Source organism: Choloepus didactylus, chromosome 15 (assembly GCF_015220235.1).
Source record: "Choloepus didactylus isolate mChoDid1 chromosome 15, mChoDid1.pri, whole genome shotgun sequence".
Classification (NCBI taxonomy): domain Eukaryota; kingdom Metazoa; phylum Chordata; class Mammalia; order Pilosa; family Megalonychidae; genus Choloepus; species Choloepus didactylus.
In genome coordinates, this window is record NC_051321.1 from 71,338,109 (window position 1) to 71,356,664 (window position 18,556).

The window sequence follows — 18,556 nt, forward strand, 5'->3', positions numbered from 1 at the left end:
AAAGAGCTCAACAGTGCAATCCCCTCATAATCACGCTTTAATGGTCTTTTTTGGTGTGTGGATAGTCTTAATGTGCTGATCGTGAAAGAACATTGAATAGGAGAGCAGATAGAGTCTAGATTTTGGTTTATTATTCTGTGTCCTTTGGCCAGTGCTTCTATCTCTGTGTGATCTGTTTCCCCCAGTGTAACAATTATGAGGATGTATGAGAACATTGGACTTTGATCAGCCATGAATTACGGATGGTTCTGGAAGCACAGCTTAATTTGTATCATCAAATACAACAGGATGAAGAAAATTACTTCTTCTAACATAAAAATAAGTATTTTGTAACTAGGCCCAGAATTTAGGGGAAAAAGTAAAGAAAAAAACAGGACCTTTGAATTTGTTTTTCTAAAGTTGATTTGAAAAGCAAATTCAAATGAAAATATGGTGCAATTTCTAACTATTAAATTGTCAAAGAAAAAATTTAATAGTATATTAAGTTGTCAGCTTTATACTTGTCATTAGGGTTGTGCAGTGTACAAACCTCTTACAGTAAAAAATGACCCAGCAGTTTCACGTCTAGGAATTTATCTCACAGGTATACTTGCACAGGCGAAATGTAAGTATACACATTTCTGTAGAAGCAAAAAAATGGTAATAACCTCAATGTCTGTTAATTTGAGAGTGGCTGTAGAATGCCTCAACTTTTTTTTATAAGGCGTTAATGTGTTTGTGTGTGCCAGGACTGTCACTGAAAGGGTCTCAGAGAACCTGGTTTCCAGTACTGCTTTTGGAAAGGGGAATTGAGGGACCAGTGTTTTAGGCAGGGGAGGAAGACGTACCTTCCTTTCTATGCATTTTTTTTTTTTTTTTTGGATTTTTTTTAACCAAATATATGTATTACTTTAAAATCAACAAAATAGCTCTCATATTGTGGAAATTGAAGCCGTATCTTTAACACTCATGTTTTGTTTTGTTTCACTTTTAAAACATAGACATATACATAAATACATACTCATATACATAAATACATATTCATATACATAAATTCATTTTTGTCTCTGGGACCCTTGGACCCAGAATCTTTAAGAGCAAACACTGAATTTTTGGTGGCCTTGCTGCTCTATATTTATTCTGCCATTCCTTGGATTCTCCTTAGCATAAATTATGCCTGATGTCCTAATCATTTAGAGCCATGCTTCTCAGGAATCAGAATCTCCTTGAAGCTTTTAAAAAATTATGATGCTTACATCAATCCCAGAGTTACTGAATCAAAATCTGTGGGTGTGGCTTAAGCATGTACATTTTATAAAAGCCCCATAGGTGATTCTGGTATTCACACCTGGTTAAGAATCACGTCTAGAAAGGAATTCCTGGTAGGATATCTCAAAAACTGAAACACCAGCTATGTTGAAGTCTACCAGTAGTAGATTTGGCAGCAGAGTAGAATGAGTGGCCCTTCTATAGCTAAAGAAAAATAGTGAACCTGGCTTTCTGTATTGTTGGAATAATGATAGTGATAGAGATTTAAACAAATCAGATTTCTGTATTAGCTTCAGTAATTTCTAAAAATAAAGAAATTTGAAAATAAATAGGAAATTGACAGCTTTGATAACATCAATTAAAATCCAAACATCTCTGGCTATACTGATCAGAAAAAAAAGAGAGAGAATAAGAAGATACAAATTACCAATAAAGAAATGAGTAAAGGGATATAACTCAAGACACAAAAAAGTTAACGGAGGAAATGTTTTCTGCTAAGAAAAAATTGGGCTACTTAGATAAAATGGGAAAATTTCTTGAATGGCACAAATGACTAAAACTGACACAAAAGAAATAGAAAATCTGAATAGGACTATATCTATTAAAGATAGTTCATAATTGCAGACCTTTAGAGAAAATTCCAGGACCAGACAACTTGACTGGAGAAAACTCTCAATTTAATAATACAGATCTTGAGACATATTCTTTCAGAAAACAGAACAGGTAACACTTGCAAATTCATTTTACGAGACCAGCATTATCCTGATACCAAAACTAGCCAAAAACATTACAATAACAGGAAACTGTGGACCAATATTCTTTATGAATATCCATATGAAAATCTTTAAAAATTTGTAAATCAAAACCAGAAATATATAAATAGTTTATATATTTATAAATATAATATGTATGAAACAAGGTGAAGTTTATCCAGTAATGCAAGATAGGTTTAATATTTGAAAATGAAGATATGATTGTCTCAATAGATATAGGAGAAGCAATTGACAAAATTAAAAATCCGAATATGGTAAAAGTTCTCAGCAAACCGGGAATAGAAGGGAACTCTGGCAGCCTGATAAAAGGCATCTTAAAAAATTACTACACCTAATATCATTATTGGTGGTAAAATACTAAACACATTGTCTCTGAGACTGAGGAATAAGACAAGGATGTCTCCGTTTTTTTTTCCACATTGTACTGGAGGTACCAATCAGTGTAGTGAGGCAGGAAAAAGAAATAGAAGGTATACAGATTGGGAGGAAGAACTAAAACTGTCTCTAGTTGTGGGACACAGTAAAGTCTATGTAGAAAATTTTAAAGAATCTTTAAGAAAAATACTAAAACTATAGTGAATTTAGCAAGGTCATAGGATACAAGGTCAATATACAAAAGCCATTGCTGTTTCTATATACTAGCAATGAACATTCAGAAAGAGAAATTATTAAATACCAATTACTATAGTATCAAGCAATATGAAAATGTATAGGGGTAAATCTGACAAATATGTGTAAGATGTATATCCTGAAAACTATGTCCCCTCATTTTTAACCTCTGGGTGTTTGTGAATTTTCTAAGTCTCTGATGGTTATTGACTTCTAATTGTATTCCACTGTGGTCAGAGAGAATGTGCTTTGAATAATTTCAATTTTTTTTAAAATTTATTGAGGCTTGTTTTTATGTCCCAGCATATGGTTTATTCTGGAGAAAGTTCTGTGATCACTAGAGAAGAATGTGTATCCTGGTGATTTGGGATGCAATGTTCTGTATATGTCTGTTAAATCCAATTCATTTATCAGATTGTTTAGGTTATCAGTTTCCTTATTGGTCTTCTGTCTGGTTGATCTATCTATAGGAGACAGTGATGTGTTGAAGTTCCCACAATGATTGTGGAAACATCATTGCTTCCTTTAGTTTTGCCAGTGTTTGTCTCATGTATTTTGTGGCACCAGGATTGGGTACATAAAAATTTATGACTGTTATTTCTTCTTGTTGAATTGTCCCTTTTATTTGTAGTGGCCTTCTTTGACTCTCATAACATCCTTGCATTTAAAGTCTATTTTATCTGGGATTAATATTGCTACTCCTGCTTTCTTTTGGCTGTAGCTTCCATGAAATATTTTTTCTGTCCTTTCACTTTCAATTTCTTTGTGTCCCTGTGTCTACAATGAGTCTCTTGCATACAACATATTGATGGTTCATATTTTTTTTTTCCATTTTTATTGAGATTGTTCAGATACCATACAATTATCCAAAGATCCAAAGTGTATAATCACTTGCCCCTGGGTACCCTCATACAGCTGTGCATCCATCACACTTAATTTTTGTTCAATTTTTAGAAACTTTTCATTACTCCAGACAAGAAATAAAGTGAAAGATGAAAAAAGAAAAAAAGAAAAGGAAACTCTAAACCTCCCCTATCCCTAACCAACCCCCCTCAATTGTTGACTCCTAGTATTGATATAGTATGTTTGTTACTGTTTATGAAAAAATGTTGAAATACTACTAACTGTAGTATATAGTTTGTAAGAGGTATATAGTTCTTCCCTATATGCCCCTCTATTATTAACTTCTAATTGTATTGTCATACATTTGTTCTGGTTCATGAAGTGATTTCTAGTATTTGTACAGTTGATCATGGACATTTGCCGACCATAGGATTCAGTTTTATTACATGCCATCTTTTGACCTCCAGCTTTCCTTCTGGTGACATATATGACTCTGAGCTTCCCCTTTCCACCTCATTCACACACCATTTGGCGCTGTTAGTTATTCTCACATCTTGCTACCAACACCCCTGTTCATTTCCAAACATTTAAGTTCATCCTGATTGAAACATTCTGCTCATACTAAGCAAGAGCATCTACATTCTTCCACAAGGCAGGAGGGAGAGTCAAAGAAGGTAGAGAGGCAAAGAAAGAGGAAGGAAACAAAAAAAATGACAGCTAGGAAGCAGCAAAAGGAAAAATAACCTTAAATCAAAGTAGAATAAAGAATCAGACAATACCACCAATGTCAAGTGTCTAACATGCCTCCCCTATCCCCCCTCTTATCTGCATTCACCTTGGTATATCACCTTTGTTACATTAAAGGAAGCATAATACAATGATTCTATTAGTTACAGTCTTAGTTTATGCTGATTGCATCCCTCCCCCAATGCCTCCCCATTTTTAACACCCTTGCAGGGTTGACATTTGCTTGTTCTCCCTCGTAAAAGAACGTATTTGTACATTTTATCACAATTGTTGAATACTCTAGATTTCACCACGTTACACAGTCCCCAGTCGTTATCTTTCCTCCTTTCTTGTGGTGTCTCACATGCTCCCCACCTTCCTCTCTCAAACCGTATTCATAGTTACCTTGTTCAGTGTACTTACACTTGTTGTGCTATCATCTCCCAAAATTGTGTTCACAAACCACACACTCCTGTCTTCTGTCACCCTGTAGTGCTCCCCCTTTAGTATTTCCTGTAGGGCAGGTGTCTTGTTCACAAAGTCTCTCATTGTCTGTTTGTCAGAAAATATTTTGAGCTCTCCCTCATATTTGAAGGACAGCTTTGCTGGATACAGATTCTTGGTTGGTGGTTTTTCTCTTTCAGTATCTTAAATATATCACACCACTTCCTTCTTGCCTCCATGGTTTTCTGCTGAGAGATCCGCACATAGTCTTATTAAGCTTCCTTTGTATGTAATGGATCGCTTTTCTCTTGCTGCTTTTCAGGATTCTCTCTTTGTCTTTGACATTTGATAATCTGATTATTAAGTGTCTTGGCGTAGGCTTCTTCATATCTCTTCTGTTTGGAGTACGCTGCGCTTCTTGGATCTGTAAATTTTATGTCTTTCATAAGAGATGGGAAATTTTCATTAATTATTTCCTCTATTATTGCTTCTGCCCCCTTTCCCTTCTCTTCTCCTTCTGGGACACCAATGATATGTACATTATTGTACTTTGTTTCATCCTTGAGTTCCCGGAGACGTTGCTCATATTTTTTTCATTCTTTTCTCCATCTGCTCCTTTGCGTGTAGGCTTTCAGGTATTTTGTTCTCCAGTTCCTGAGTGTTTTCTTCTGCCTCTTGAGATCTGCTATTGTATGTTTCCATTGTGTCTTTCATCTCTTGTGTTGTGCCTTTCATTTTCCATAGATTCTACTAGTAGGTTTTTTGAACTTTTGATTTCTGCCGTATACATGTCCAGTGCTTCCTTTACAGCCTCTATCTCTTTTGCAATATCTTCTCTAAACTTTTTGAATTGATTTAGCATTAGTTGTTTAAATTCCTGTATCTCAGTCGAAGTGTACATTTGTTCCTTTGACTGGGCCATAACTTTGTTTTTCTTAGTGTAGGTTGTAATTTTCTGTTGTCTAGGCATGGTTTCCTTGGTTATCCAAATCAGGTTTTCTCAGACCAGGACAGGCTCAGGTCCCTGAGGGAAGAAATATTCAGTATCTGGTTTCCCTGCAGCTATGTCTTAGAAAGTTGCTCCACCCTTTGATGCCTTGGGTCACTGTGCTTTTCTGCCCAGCAGGTGAAGCCTGTTAGCCTATAATTCTTGACTGGTGTGAGGAAGTATGGCCATGTTCCCCCAGGCTCTGGGGTCTGGTTCTGAATGGAAAGGGCCCCACCCCTTTCCTCCTAGAGAAGACAGACCCCTCAGGTGGAGGTCATTAGCATTTCAATGGTCTCGCTCTCTGCTTGTGGTGTCTCCACCCTTCCCAGAGTCACAGCCCTGGAAACTGAAAATGACTGGGGCTTTCTCCACTGAGCCAAAAAAGGAACAGATAGTCCCCTTCAGACCCAGTCCAAGGCGACCCTCTGGCTCTCCCAGGTCAGTCGTCACCCAAAGCCTCTGTCTGTTTTTTGGGGCTGCGTACCTGTAGTGAGCAGTTCACACTCGCTACTTCAAACCCCAGTTTGGAGCTCAGCTTGAGCTGTATTCGCTTTCTGGGGAGAGAGCCTCCCTCTGGCACCACGAGGTTTTGCAGCTCCGGCTATGGGGGAGGGGGCCTCCCGACCTGGTTCCACAGGTTTTACTTACAGATTTTATGCTCTGTTCTTGGTCATTCCTCCGAATTCAGGTTGGCGTATGAGAAATGGATGGTCTTGTTTGCTCACCCGCAGTTATTCTGGATTATTTACTAGTTGTTTCTGTTTTTTTTGTACTTGTTCCAGGGGGATTACTTAGCTTCCACTCCTCTCTATACCACCATCTTGCCCGACTCCCTGGTTCATATTTTTTGATCCATTCTCCCAATCTATATCTTTAATTGGGGAGTTTAATCCGTTACATTCAACGTTATTACTGTGAAGGCATTTCTTGAATCAGCCATCCTATCTGTTGGTTATGTTTGTCAGATAGATTTTTTCCCTCTGTCTCTTAATGTCCTTTAATGAACCAATATTGAATCTCTTAGTACTGAACCTTTCTCTATATCTCTCTCTCCTTTCTTTGTTTCTCTGTCGGTAGGGCTCCCTTTAGTATCTGAAGTAGGGCAGGTCTTTATTAGCAAAATCTCTCAGCATTTGTTTGTCTGTGAAAAAATTTAGGCTCTCCCCTCAAATTTGAAGGAGAGCTTTGCTGGATAAAAGTATTCTTGGTTGGAAATTTTTCTCTCTCAGAATTTTAAAATATGTCATGCCACTGCCTTCTCGCCTCCATGGTGGCTGCTGAGTAGTCACTACTTAGTCTTATGTTGTTTCCTTTGTATGTGGTGAGTTGCTTTCTCTTGCTGCTTTCAGAACTTGCTCCTTCTCTTCATTATTTGAGTCTGATCAGAATATGTCTTGGAGTGGGTTTATTTGGATTTATGCTATTTGGAGTTTGCTGGGCATTTATGCTTTGTGTATTTATATTGTGTAGAAGGTTTGGGAAGTTTTCCCCAATAATTTATTTGAATACTTTTTCTAGACCTTTCCCCTTCTCTTCCCCTTCTGGGACACCAATGAGTCTCAAATTTGGATGTTTTATTTTATCTATCATATCCCTGAGGTCCATTTCGATTTTTTCCCCATTCTTTCTTTTGTTCTTTCATTTTCCGTTCTGTGGTCCTTGATGTTGCTGATTCGTTGTTCAGCTTCCTCTAGTCTTGTACTATGAGTATCCAGAATCTTTTTAATTTGACCAACAGTTTTTTTTTATTACCATAAGATCATCTGTTTTTTTATTTACTCTTGCAATTTCTTCTGTATGCTCTTCTAGGGTCTTCTTCATGTCCTTTATATTCTGTGCCATGCTCTTCTTCATGTCTTTTATATCCTGTGCCATGCGTTTGTTGTTTGTCTTTAGTTCTTTGATTAATTGCTCCAAGTACTGTGTCTCCTCTGATCTTTTGATTTGGGTGTTTTGGTTTGGGTTATCCATATCGTCTGGTTTTTTCATATGCTTTTTTAATTTTATTTTTTATTCTTATTCTCTTTCTTTGTGATGTAAAGAAAATGTTCAAAAATAGTTTGGGATGATGAATGCATGACTATATGATGGTACTGTGAACAGTTGATTGTACACCATGGATGATTGTATGGTATGTGAATATATTTCAATAAAACGGAATTTAATTTTAAAAAATACAGTAATCAAGGTAGAGTGGAATAGGCAAAAGATCAGGCATAAAGATCAGTGGATGTGGAACTGTAACCAATAACATTCTTTGAAATTTGCTCTCTAACTACTTGTTAAGCTGCATTTGAAAAGTTATCACTTCTGTGTATATATCTTGTATTCTACAATAAAATATATGATTAAAAGGAAAAAAAAAAAGATCAGTGGAATTGAATAGAGAGTCCAGAAATTAACCTAAACATACATGGTCAATTTAATTATTTATTTATTTTTATTAGAGAAGTTGCAGGTCTACAGAAAAATCATGCAGAAAGTACAGAGTTCCTGTATACTCCCTCCCCTCTCCAAAGTTTTCCTTATTATTAACACTTTGTATTGGTGTGGTACCTTTGTGACAGTTAATGAAATAATTTTATTATTATTATACTATTAACTATAGTCCATAGTTTACATTAGGGTTGACTGTGTTATACAGTTCTATGGTTTTTAAAAACTTTTTATTCTAGTAACATATATACAACTTGAAGTTGTGATTTTTAACCACATTCAAATATATAATTCAGAGGTGTTAATTACATTCATAATGTTGTGCTACCACCACCACCATCCATTACCAAAACTTTTCCCTCATTCCAAATAGACACTCTGTACCCATTAAGCATTGACTCCCCAGCCCTTGCCCCTACCCAGCCCTTGGTAACCTGTATTCTACTTTCTGGCTCTATGAAATTATTCATAGTATTTCTGGTAACTGGGACCTCAATTTGTCCATTAGAAGAGAATCTGGTATTGTATCACAAGGTCCATTATCACAGACAAAAGATTTGGAAAAAAAAGAAGCACAAAAGTTATATGAATGTCCTTTAAGTGCATGAAAACACGCTCAGCTATTATTATCAAGGAAATGCAAATTAAAACCACAGTGAAACACCCCTGCATACTCTACAATGGCTAAAATTGAGAATATTGACAATACTAAGGTATGTGACCCAACTGGAATTATGAGTGTAATTCAGAAGTGTAAATGGCGCAAACACTTTGGAAGACACTATGGCAGTTTCTTCAAACCCAGTATTTCTACTACGTATTTACCCAAAGAGAAATGAAAACATGTATGCAAAAAAGAGTTTTGCATGAAGGTTCATATTACCTTTATGCATACATGAAAAAACTTAAAGAGCCCAAATATTAATTGACAGGTGAATGGATAAAGAAATTGAGGTATATTGATATAATGAAATACTCTGTTAGATTAAAAGGAGTGAACTGATACATGCAACAACATGGATGCATCTCAAAATAAAAACATCATGCTTAGCAAAGAAAGTCACAAAATAATTTGAAATAATGCTGTATTATTTCAAATATGAAATTTTAGACCAGGGAAACCTAATCTAAATAGCAGATCAGTGGTTGCCTGAGTCTGGAGAAAGAGGTTGGGCTGCAGAAGGGTTAGAGGAAATTTTTGGGGGGGTGATGAAAGAGTTTCATGTCTTAATTGTTGTGACTACCTGGAAATATAAATTTGTCCAAACTCATTGAACTGTGTACTTAAAAAGGTTGCATTTTATTACATGCATATTATACCTAAGTAAAGTTGATTTTTTAAAAAGTAAATACATATATATTTTTAAATAGGGGGTTTATGTTTATGAGGGATACTAATTGGTCTTTACTGTTTTGATTGTTACGTCCTCATCTGATTTTGATATCAGAGTATACTGGCCTCATAAAATGAGTTGAGAATATTTCCTCCACTATTTTCTGAAAGAAATCGTTGTTAAAATTGGCATTATGTTCTTCTTAAATGTTTGAAAGAATTCACCAGTAGAACCATTGGGCTTGGGGTTCTTTGTAGGGAAGTTTGTGGTTATGAATCATTTTCTTTAATGGACATAGGACTATTCAGATTTTCTGTTTCTTCCTGTGTTATAGTTTTTTATTTGTGTCTATCAATGAAATTGTCCTTTTCATCTAAGTTGTCTAATCTGTGGTCATTGTCTTAGTTTGCCTGGGCTGCTTGACTTAAATATGCAAAAATTTACCATTCTCACAAAAATAGTTAAAACACTTTCTTCCACCTGTGGTATCTCCTTACTTGGTTTCTGTAGACTCTTAAAGTTCTGGGAAACCAAGCTTAAAAATCCTCACCTTGGGGGAAAATGTTTCAAATCATATGTTTCTCTTCCTAGCCTGGCCAATAGCTTGCCTTGGTAAGGGGAGCAGCTTGTGTTGCTTGCAGTTCCCACACAGCCTTCAGAGATGCTATAGCACCTGAGAGCAGAGCCTCTGAGAATGTGTACCGGTCAGTACCCAGGGTAGTACCTGGCTTAAAACATGTGTCTAGAGCCTCTGTCACTAACAGGACTTGGGGATGAGTCTTTCATGATACAAAACTAACTCCAAAAAACCAGGGCAGAACTCTTTGATGTTTGGGTAGTAATTATCCAAGCAATCCTCATTTCCCACTACTTATGAATACTATAATTGAAAGGGTCAGAAGTAGTCTAAAATGACAGAAATAATACAAAAAGTCAGGGGCTTGGAAATTCTGTACACCAGATGGTTTATGTGCCCATAGGGCAATTGAGAATTAAATGTCATAATTGTACTACTCTGCTTTACTGGTTCGGTGGAGGGACAAGCACTGGAGTACCCATTGTTATCCTGCTTGGCTTACTTTGGGTGTTGAGTAAAGATTAGTTAACTCATTGAAGACCTGCCCTGTAAACCTCTCTGAATGTGGAGCCTTGTGGGCCTGGTTGTTGATCTTACTATTGAGAAAGTGACTAAACATGTGACTTTTCTAGCTTGTAATATCCACCTACCTTATTTCACTGCTCCATTCTACTTCTGTTTGGATCTCATTATATTCAGTTCAGTTGTCTGCATCTCTGAGCATTGATGCACATTTTTCTTGGTAGCGTTGGTAGTAAGAATGTCTGTGTTTGCCTTGTGCCTGGGCAGGGTTAGCACCACATCTAGAGTAAAAGGATGTCTTGTAAACTGCTGTTATGTTATCCTGTAATCTGTGCATTACTGCTATGCTTCTAGCTTTAGTTAGAAAGAATTTCCATGTCACAAAAATGAATTACAGTATAGAATTTCTGCCAACAGCACCCATTGCATTTTTTTTTTTTCAAAATTTAGCACTGGAGTTTTCCTATTTTATTGTTCTCCCCATCATTAACATAGAATTTCCATCTGCATTCCTGTCAGTTTTCTCATCCTTAAGAAATGTTGGTCTCTAAGTTTAGACCTGCTTTGGTCAATATTCTTGCAGCACTGCAGCAGTGAATCACTTAAAAGACATTTTGTAAAAAAAAAAAAAAAAAAAAAAAAAATTTTAAAGATTTGTGACACTTGAATGTGACTTGATTTTAAAATTCCATTTTTCTAAATCTAGACCAGAGTTTATATTGCTAATATCGTGACATGCTTGCCAAAGAGAATAGTTTGCAAATCCTAAGCAGACTTCCTGTAACCATGTGTTGAATTTCCAGCTGTGTTGAATCAGACTTTGATCCCTCTTAAGAAGATAAATGCAATATCTGCAGTTTCTAATGGTAGGGGAGGAGGAGAAACTTTCAGATGAAATCTTAAAAGCCAAGTCCCTGTCCAGATAAGAAATTGAAGGCCCTGCGGAAATGGATTGTTTCATTGTCCTTTTTTCAAAATTTATAGGCTTCATCTAACAAAACAACAACAACAAATGAGATGCTTTTGTTAAATACAGTGTGCAGAATTAGGTTGGTTTCCTTCCAATAGAATCACTTTCCTTAATCAGCACTCTTACAAATGGCACACCTGCCTAATTAGAACAAGTTCTAGACCAAAGGATACAATGTGAGGGTTTCATTTAACGCCACACAATTGATAACGGTTGTGGCAGATAGTCTTAGAAAGATCATACTTCTCTCCTCTTCATATTCCTTTGTGGTTATGTTTTTATTATTTTTATTACTACTGAATCAGCCTTTGATTGTGAGAATTTCCCAGTATGTGATCATTGATAATTTTTTAAAATTACTCTTTAAATGAAAATAGAAGTGATGCATTTTATGGATATATTTAGGATGCTTTCAAAATATTTTTATTTTATTAGATTTTCTTTAATTTTTTTCACCTGTAAATTTCAGAGAAGCCTAATCACTATATGGTGTGACAAGGAGGTAAAATACAGCAGTCACATTCAAGATCTCCATACATTAATAATAATGAATCCTCTTGCCCAGAGTAATACAGAAACTCAAACCACAGAGCTGGTGGGGATGATGTAGGGCTCCCTCAGAGAACCAATTACCCACAGAGAAATATAATGAACAGGGGAGGTGATACAGTAAAAATCTATATGGCAGGAATAAAATTGGGGTAAAATTGTTGCCTGTGTAGAGTCTTATAATAAGTATATCTCCATTTAACCCCTGGAAAAACTGTTTAGGCACTACTCAGGTCAAAATTCATAATGGAATTGCAAGAAAGCCTTAGAATAATACAAAAGGGTGCATGAGTATAGTTACAATAGCCATAGGCATATTACGAACAGAGTTCTATTTGGCCCCGAAGGATCTTCAGAGGTGATGCTAAGAGAAAATCCTGATCTCGAACCTTCCTGCCAAGGGGTATCTGCACTGGCCACAGCTAGAGCAGATGCCAACGGGAACAGGATAATGCTCTTAAAAATAAAATGATTTAGACCATGACAGGAAGCCCCTACTATTAAGAGTTCTTCCATTTCTGAGATGACATCTTAAGCAGATTGCTATAAAGGAAAATCCTGAGTGTGTATGATCTATGTCCTAATTAGGAGTGGGCTATTGGCTTTATCTGTTCAGACAGACATCAGTTGGATAAGTGGGTTAAGTGGCAAGAAATGAAGTTCTATTTCTTCATTAGGTAAGTGTCAGAGTGCTAATGTGGGAAAAAAGCGTGTGTTTTAAAAAACAACAGGAGTAATTTTCAATCTCTTTTGTTGCGGTGTCATCTGTTGTGAAGTTCATGGAAAATAATTTGTTACCAGTAATAAAGCATCAGAGTTTGTAAGATATTTCTCTTTTGGCATAGGTTGGACAGATTTATGCTCTTGTTATAATTTTGTCACTCTGACTTCAGTCTATTCATCTTGTGTTCTTTCCTGAGAAGGAAAGAAGGGCAGGGGGTGGCACAATGAGGGACTAGCAACTGGGCAGGGTCGCACATCTTTTACATACAACCTACAGTGACTATTGCTGAGAGAGCCTTAATAATTAATACTTAAGGTAATGGTGAGATAATTTTCCTCCCAGTTGATTTTTATTTTGGTTTTGTCATGTCAGGTTACAGCCTTGGGAGTATACTGCAAACGGAAATATCAGTCATTATGTGTGTCAGAGTGGAAAAGAGCCCTTTAGATTAGACAGACAGTGATGGAGCCTTGCCACTGATGGTTGCTTAACATAGTCTATAGTCATTAGTGTCTACATGAACATGAAGGGCCAGAGTCAATATTTCTGAGTTTGTTGAACCAGAGGAATGAATTCTTAACCTTAAGACAGTTTGATCATTTGTTCATTCATTTATTCAGCAAATATACTTTGAGACTGGGGGTATAGCAATGAACAAAGTCTCTGTCCTCATGATGGAACTTATAATTGATTAAGGGAACAAAATATACAAATAAATAATGCATAATATGTTAGCGATAGAAGTTACGAAGAAGAATAAATCAAGATATGGAGTCTAGATGGCTGTGGGTAAAATGTAATTTCAGAGAGGATGGTCAGGGATCGCCTCTCTAATAAGGTGATATTGGAGTTAAGCTCAAAAGGAATTGAGGAACAAAGATTCAGAAACCAAAGGAGTTGAGGGCTTGGAGTCAGCAGGCTAGCACCTCTGGCTTATAGCTCTATGACCACAGAAAGGCACTTCACTTACCAGAGTTCCGGAGTTACTGAAAATTGAGTTGTCTGAGCTCAAGTGTAGAGAACATTCTCCAAACGATGAGTGTTTGCCACTTCAGGGTTAAGGATTTATGTCCATCTTTGTTTGCTTTTATGTTATTATTCATTTAAGATTTTATATTTGTTTGTGATTTTCTTCCTTTCTCTTTCTCTTTCTCTTCTTTTACTTTTCGCTTTCCTTTTATTAAATAAGTTACTGGCCTTTTTGCCTCTCAGTGGGGCATTTTCTACCCCCTCTTGGTACTCTCTGATTAATTTGTTCCTTAAAAAAACAAACCTCCAAGATTAACATTTATCATAGGACTTGAAGAATCAAAGTCTTTCATAGAATAATTCTAAAACTGCAAAACAATTCATTTGTGCTGATGTTTGCTAAGAATTTGAAGTTGTTTGTTTGGTCTCATTTTTGTAGCCACAATGAATTTTGCAATAGTTGTAACAATATTTGAATTGAACTTTACAGTTGGCAGAGTGCTTTCACATACTCACTGGCATTTGAACTTTAGCAACCCTAGAGTTAGACAACATGGATATTATTGTGCTCTTTTATAGATAAGGAAACCTGAGTGTCACTGAACAGAATTTATATTTGGGTCTTTCAGTAATGCAAGTGTGAATGTGTGAGTGAAAAACGTTGGATTGTTATAAACACTTGGAATCAGTAAAATGGTATGTTTTATAAGTAGCTTCAAGAAAGGTGAAGATGATTCAAGGGGGTGGATCCATAGGGGATTATGGAAAGAGGGATATCCATTATCACTGTGAGTGGACACCATGGAGTTGAACTACAAAACGCCCTTTTGTGTCAGGAAGAGGGTGTGAGCTGAATAGGCTCTGATCTAGTACATGAGCCTTCATTTATTTTTGCCCTATGTCTTAGACTAAGAAGACACTTCAGAGCAGAAGCAAAAGTAGCTGTAAGCAAAAGTAGAGCTTCTCAAAACTTTATTGTCCTAGACCTGCAGAATATTTCTGCAGAAAAGACTATTTTATTTTGAGACTCAGGGTCCTGAAGACTCTTAAAATGTCTTTTAAGTATGATAGGATCAATAGAAAGTTAGCGCTGGGAAGGCCTTAAGAGATCATCCAACATAGACCCATTAAAATATTTGATATGGAATGGACCTTTGAAGAGTTCCAGACCCCCACCTACCTTCTCCATGTGTCATCTTCACCATGCCAATGGGGCCCATCCAGCCTCTCCATGAGCTCGTCTGAAACTGCCTCAGGAATAATCCATTTCTTTGCTGCACAGCTCTGTTAGAGGGTTTAACTCTCTCTATGACAACCCCTGTTGGTCCAGGTTTTAACCTCTGAAACCATGGAGAACAAACCTAATCCCCCTGCCTGGATGAAGACATCAGTTTATCCCTTTCGAACAGTCTATCCAAGGCTATATAGTCTTGGTTCCTTCAACAGGTCATGAATCTTGTTTTGTTTTACAATTTGTTTGAATCATGATCAAGACGAGGTCCACACATTGTGTTTGGCTGATAATGCCTTTGCAATTTCTCTTAACACTGTTGTTTCTTCCTCAATGTCTAAATCTCTTTTATCTCCCTTTTCTTCTCCTTTTTAATTGATTTGTTGAAGAAACTGGGTCATTTATCCTCCAGAGTTTTGGTGCATTGCATCCCCCTGGTATACAGATTAACAGGTTCCTCTGTTCTCTGTTTCCTGTGAATTGGTAATAGATTGAGATACTTTGTTTTATAAATGCTTATGATCCACCTATATGATATCTCATTTATGTATTTTTTTGAGAGTGAAGGGGGTGCTGTTTTGCTTTTCCTCCAATTTTTTATTTGAAAAATTTTTATAAGTGCAGAAAAATTGAAGGAATAACATAATTTTATAATATGTTAACATGTCCTCTACATAGATTCACCAACTGCTGACATTTGGCTACATTTGCTTTGCTTTCTCTCTCCCTCTCTGCATGCAGGCATAAAAATGCACAGGGTTTTTTTTCCGAATCATTTGTGAGTACTTTGAAGACCTTATGAAACTTTATTCCTGAACGTTTTAGCACAAGTCTCCTCAGAACAAGGACATTCTGCTACATAACCACAATTATGTACATTCAAGAAATTTATATGATATCCAATTGATTTATTATCTACTATATAGTACATATTCAGAGTTCCCTAATTATCCTAAGTGTCCTTTATAACCATGTTTTATTTTTTGTTTTGTTTTTAATCCAGAATCCAATCTAGGATGGTGAATTGTATTTAGTTTTCATGCCACATCAGGCTCATTTAGAACAATGGTTCTGCCCTTTTGGGGCTCTTACATGACATTGATATTTTTTGAAGAGTCCAAGTCAGTTGTTTTACAAAATGTTCCTCAGTTCAGATTTGTTTCCTGGTGATTAGATTGAGGTTAAATGATCTTGGCAAGAATACTGCATAGGTGATGCTGACTCCTTCTGGCGTAGCACCCCAGGAACACATGATGACAGTTTGCCCCATATTGGTGATGTTAGGTTTGGTCACTTGGTTAAGGAGATGTCCACCAGATTTCTCCATTGTAGAAGTACCTTTTCCCGTTGTTATTAATAAATAATCTATGATGTATTAGTGGTTGCCTTTTTAATGGTTTTAAAAACCATATGCCGTTGGTCATGGGAGAAATTTCATGGAAGAAATTAGGAGTATATTAGTAAAGAATCATTGCTACTCACGGAAAGATTATTTTAAAATATCGCCCCCTCCCCCTGAGGTCTCTCTTTCCTGAAAAAGGAGAGAAGAGAAGGGGAAGTGTCAAGGGTGAAAAATGGGCTTTAGCGTAGACAGACTTATGTTTGAATTCCAGCTCCACACTTGAACCTATTCAACTTTAGAGAAGTTGCCTAACTTCTCAGATCCTCAATTTCCTCCCTAAAATGGGGGAAGTAATATACATACTTTGCAGAATTGTTAAGATGATTAAATGAGATGGCATATAAATAGCCTCTTCACCTAACATTTGTCCCAAGACTGTTGCATAGATGATGAAGAGGTGCTTCCAAAGCAGGGTTAGCATAGTTTGCTGGATATTTTCATCTTTAGACTTCACCATGGGCATTAATTCTCATGATTAGTTTGAAATATTCAGGCATATTGATGAAAAAACATGATCAACAGTTTGGATGCCTTTGTGAAATTCCTAAGAATTAAAAACTTGGAGATTTTGGGTACAGTTTTCAGAACTCTTTAAGTATGTCATGTCTGTCGTGGACTTGTGTAGAATCAAGTTGCCACTTAAACCTATTTCTTACTGCAATCCTTTTTAATCTATTACAAGAGATGACTTTTTTTGAAACAGTTTATATGTAGTTTGAGAGTGGTGAATCATAATAATTCTGTGACCCATTTACATGCATTACTGTAAAAATTTCATTTCATACAAGTGACAATTTTTTAAAGTTAATTAGATGGCTACACTGAGGTTAGCAAAAAAAAGTGCTTTGAGTTATCAATAATTCAGCAGGGCAGACGTTTCTTTATAATGCAGTGGTTTTATAGAGTATTGTGAGATAGTTATCCTTAAAATAAATGGTTGTATGCATTCATCAGCATGGTGGGGTCCACTTAAATGTAGTGTGAAGCGATAGCATCTATGCTTTCCATATCTGGGCAGAGTGCAGGGCATCAGTCTTTCTGGCCATGAACTACTAGCAACCTTTGTCCTTTGTGTTACCTTCAGTTAAAAACGAAAAATGAGCATGAAAGCTGGCCAATGGCCATGTCTTTCTTACAGCTAAAACTCATCTGGGAAAGAAAAATGGGATTGCAGATTTAGATTTGTTTCATTGCATGAATGATAGGTGACATTTTGTAAATTATTTATCACCACAAGGATGGCAGCAATGGCTTGAACATTGTTATATCAAATGAAAGCAGAGATCCTGTTAGTACAAGGCCTGGGTTTTAGCTAGAATCTATCAGGGGAATGTTGTCACTTTAAAACCAGATTGTTCTTTTAATTGCTATTTAAAGGAACAAAAGTGTTCCCAAGGTACTGCAGTTGAGCAGTTGCAAATAATAACTATGGATCCATAATTATGCAGTGCTGATTATCTGGCATTTAAAAAACGGTGGCTGGAGTCAGTGACCAATTTGTTGTAGCTTGTCTTTTCTGTTTTTTCCAACACAGAGTGTTTTGTACTCTGCTTTTTCGCTGGGGCTACAAAAATACATTTGCATAGTTACCTCAGAAAGTAAAGCCTGTGCATATCAAAAGAGCAAATTAAGCTGAAAATAAAAGTGAGATAATGAATACTCATATTGTAAGATAAAATTAAGAGTCATATTGAACAATTTTATGAATGCTTGGCCATAAGATAAATTCTGGTTTTTGATGATATGTTGTCACAGTGAACCAAGACATTCGTTGAAATCATTATAACCATTTGAAATATTATCTCAGAGATGAGGGTGATTTGTTTTTAAGCTGGCCTATGTTAATAGCACTCAAAAACATTTTCAGTGCCAACTGTGCACCAGGAAATAATACATTAACCATTTGGGAGAGAGTGGATGAACAAATGAGGTATATAGTGGGGTTGAAGCTTTATTCTATGCTGACGTATATTTTAAAAGTTAGACCTAGCAAAATCTTGTTTTTAATTAACATTAAAAACATTTCTGATTAGGCTGGATTTTCTTGTCCTGAGTTTTTGATTCATGGGATTCAAATACAAAGATATCATAATAACATTCAGATAGCTAGGCAGACAACATATCTGAATATGCAATAAAATTTTAGTTTCTGTGCATTGGCTGTTCAGAACAATGTGACCAGATCTGTAGGTATAGTCAGCTATTCACATG

At 36.3% G+C, this 18,556-nt stretch overlaps 1 protein-coding gene across 6 annotated transcripts in view; it reads left to right on the forward strand.

Annotated features, from left to right (window-relative positions):
• Positions 1 to 18,556, forward strand: part of KAT6B (lysine acetyltransferase 6B) — a 214,847-nt gene that overhangs the window by 122,295 nt on the left and 73,996 nt on the right. The window lies entirely within an intron of this gene.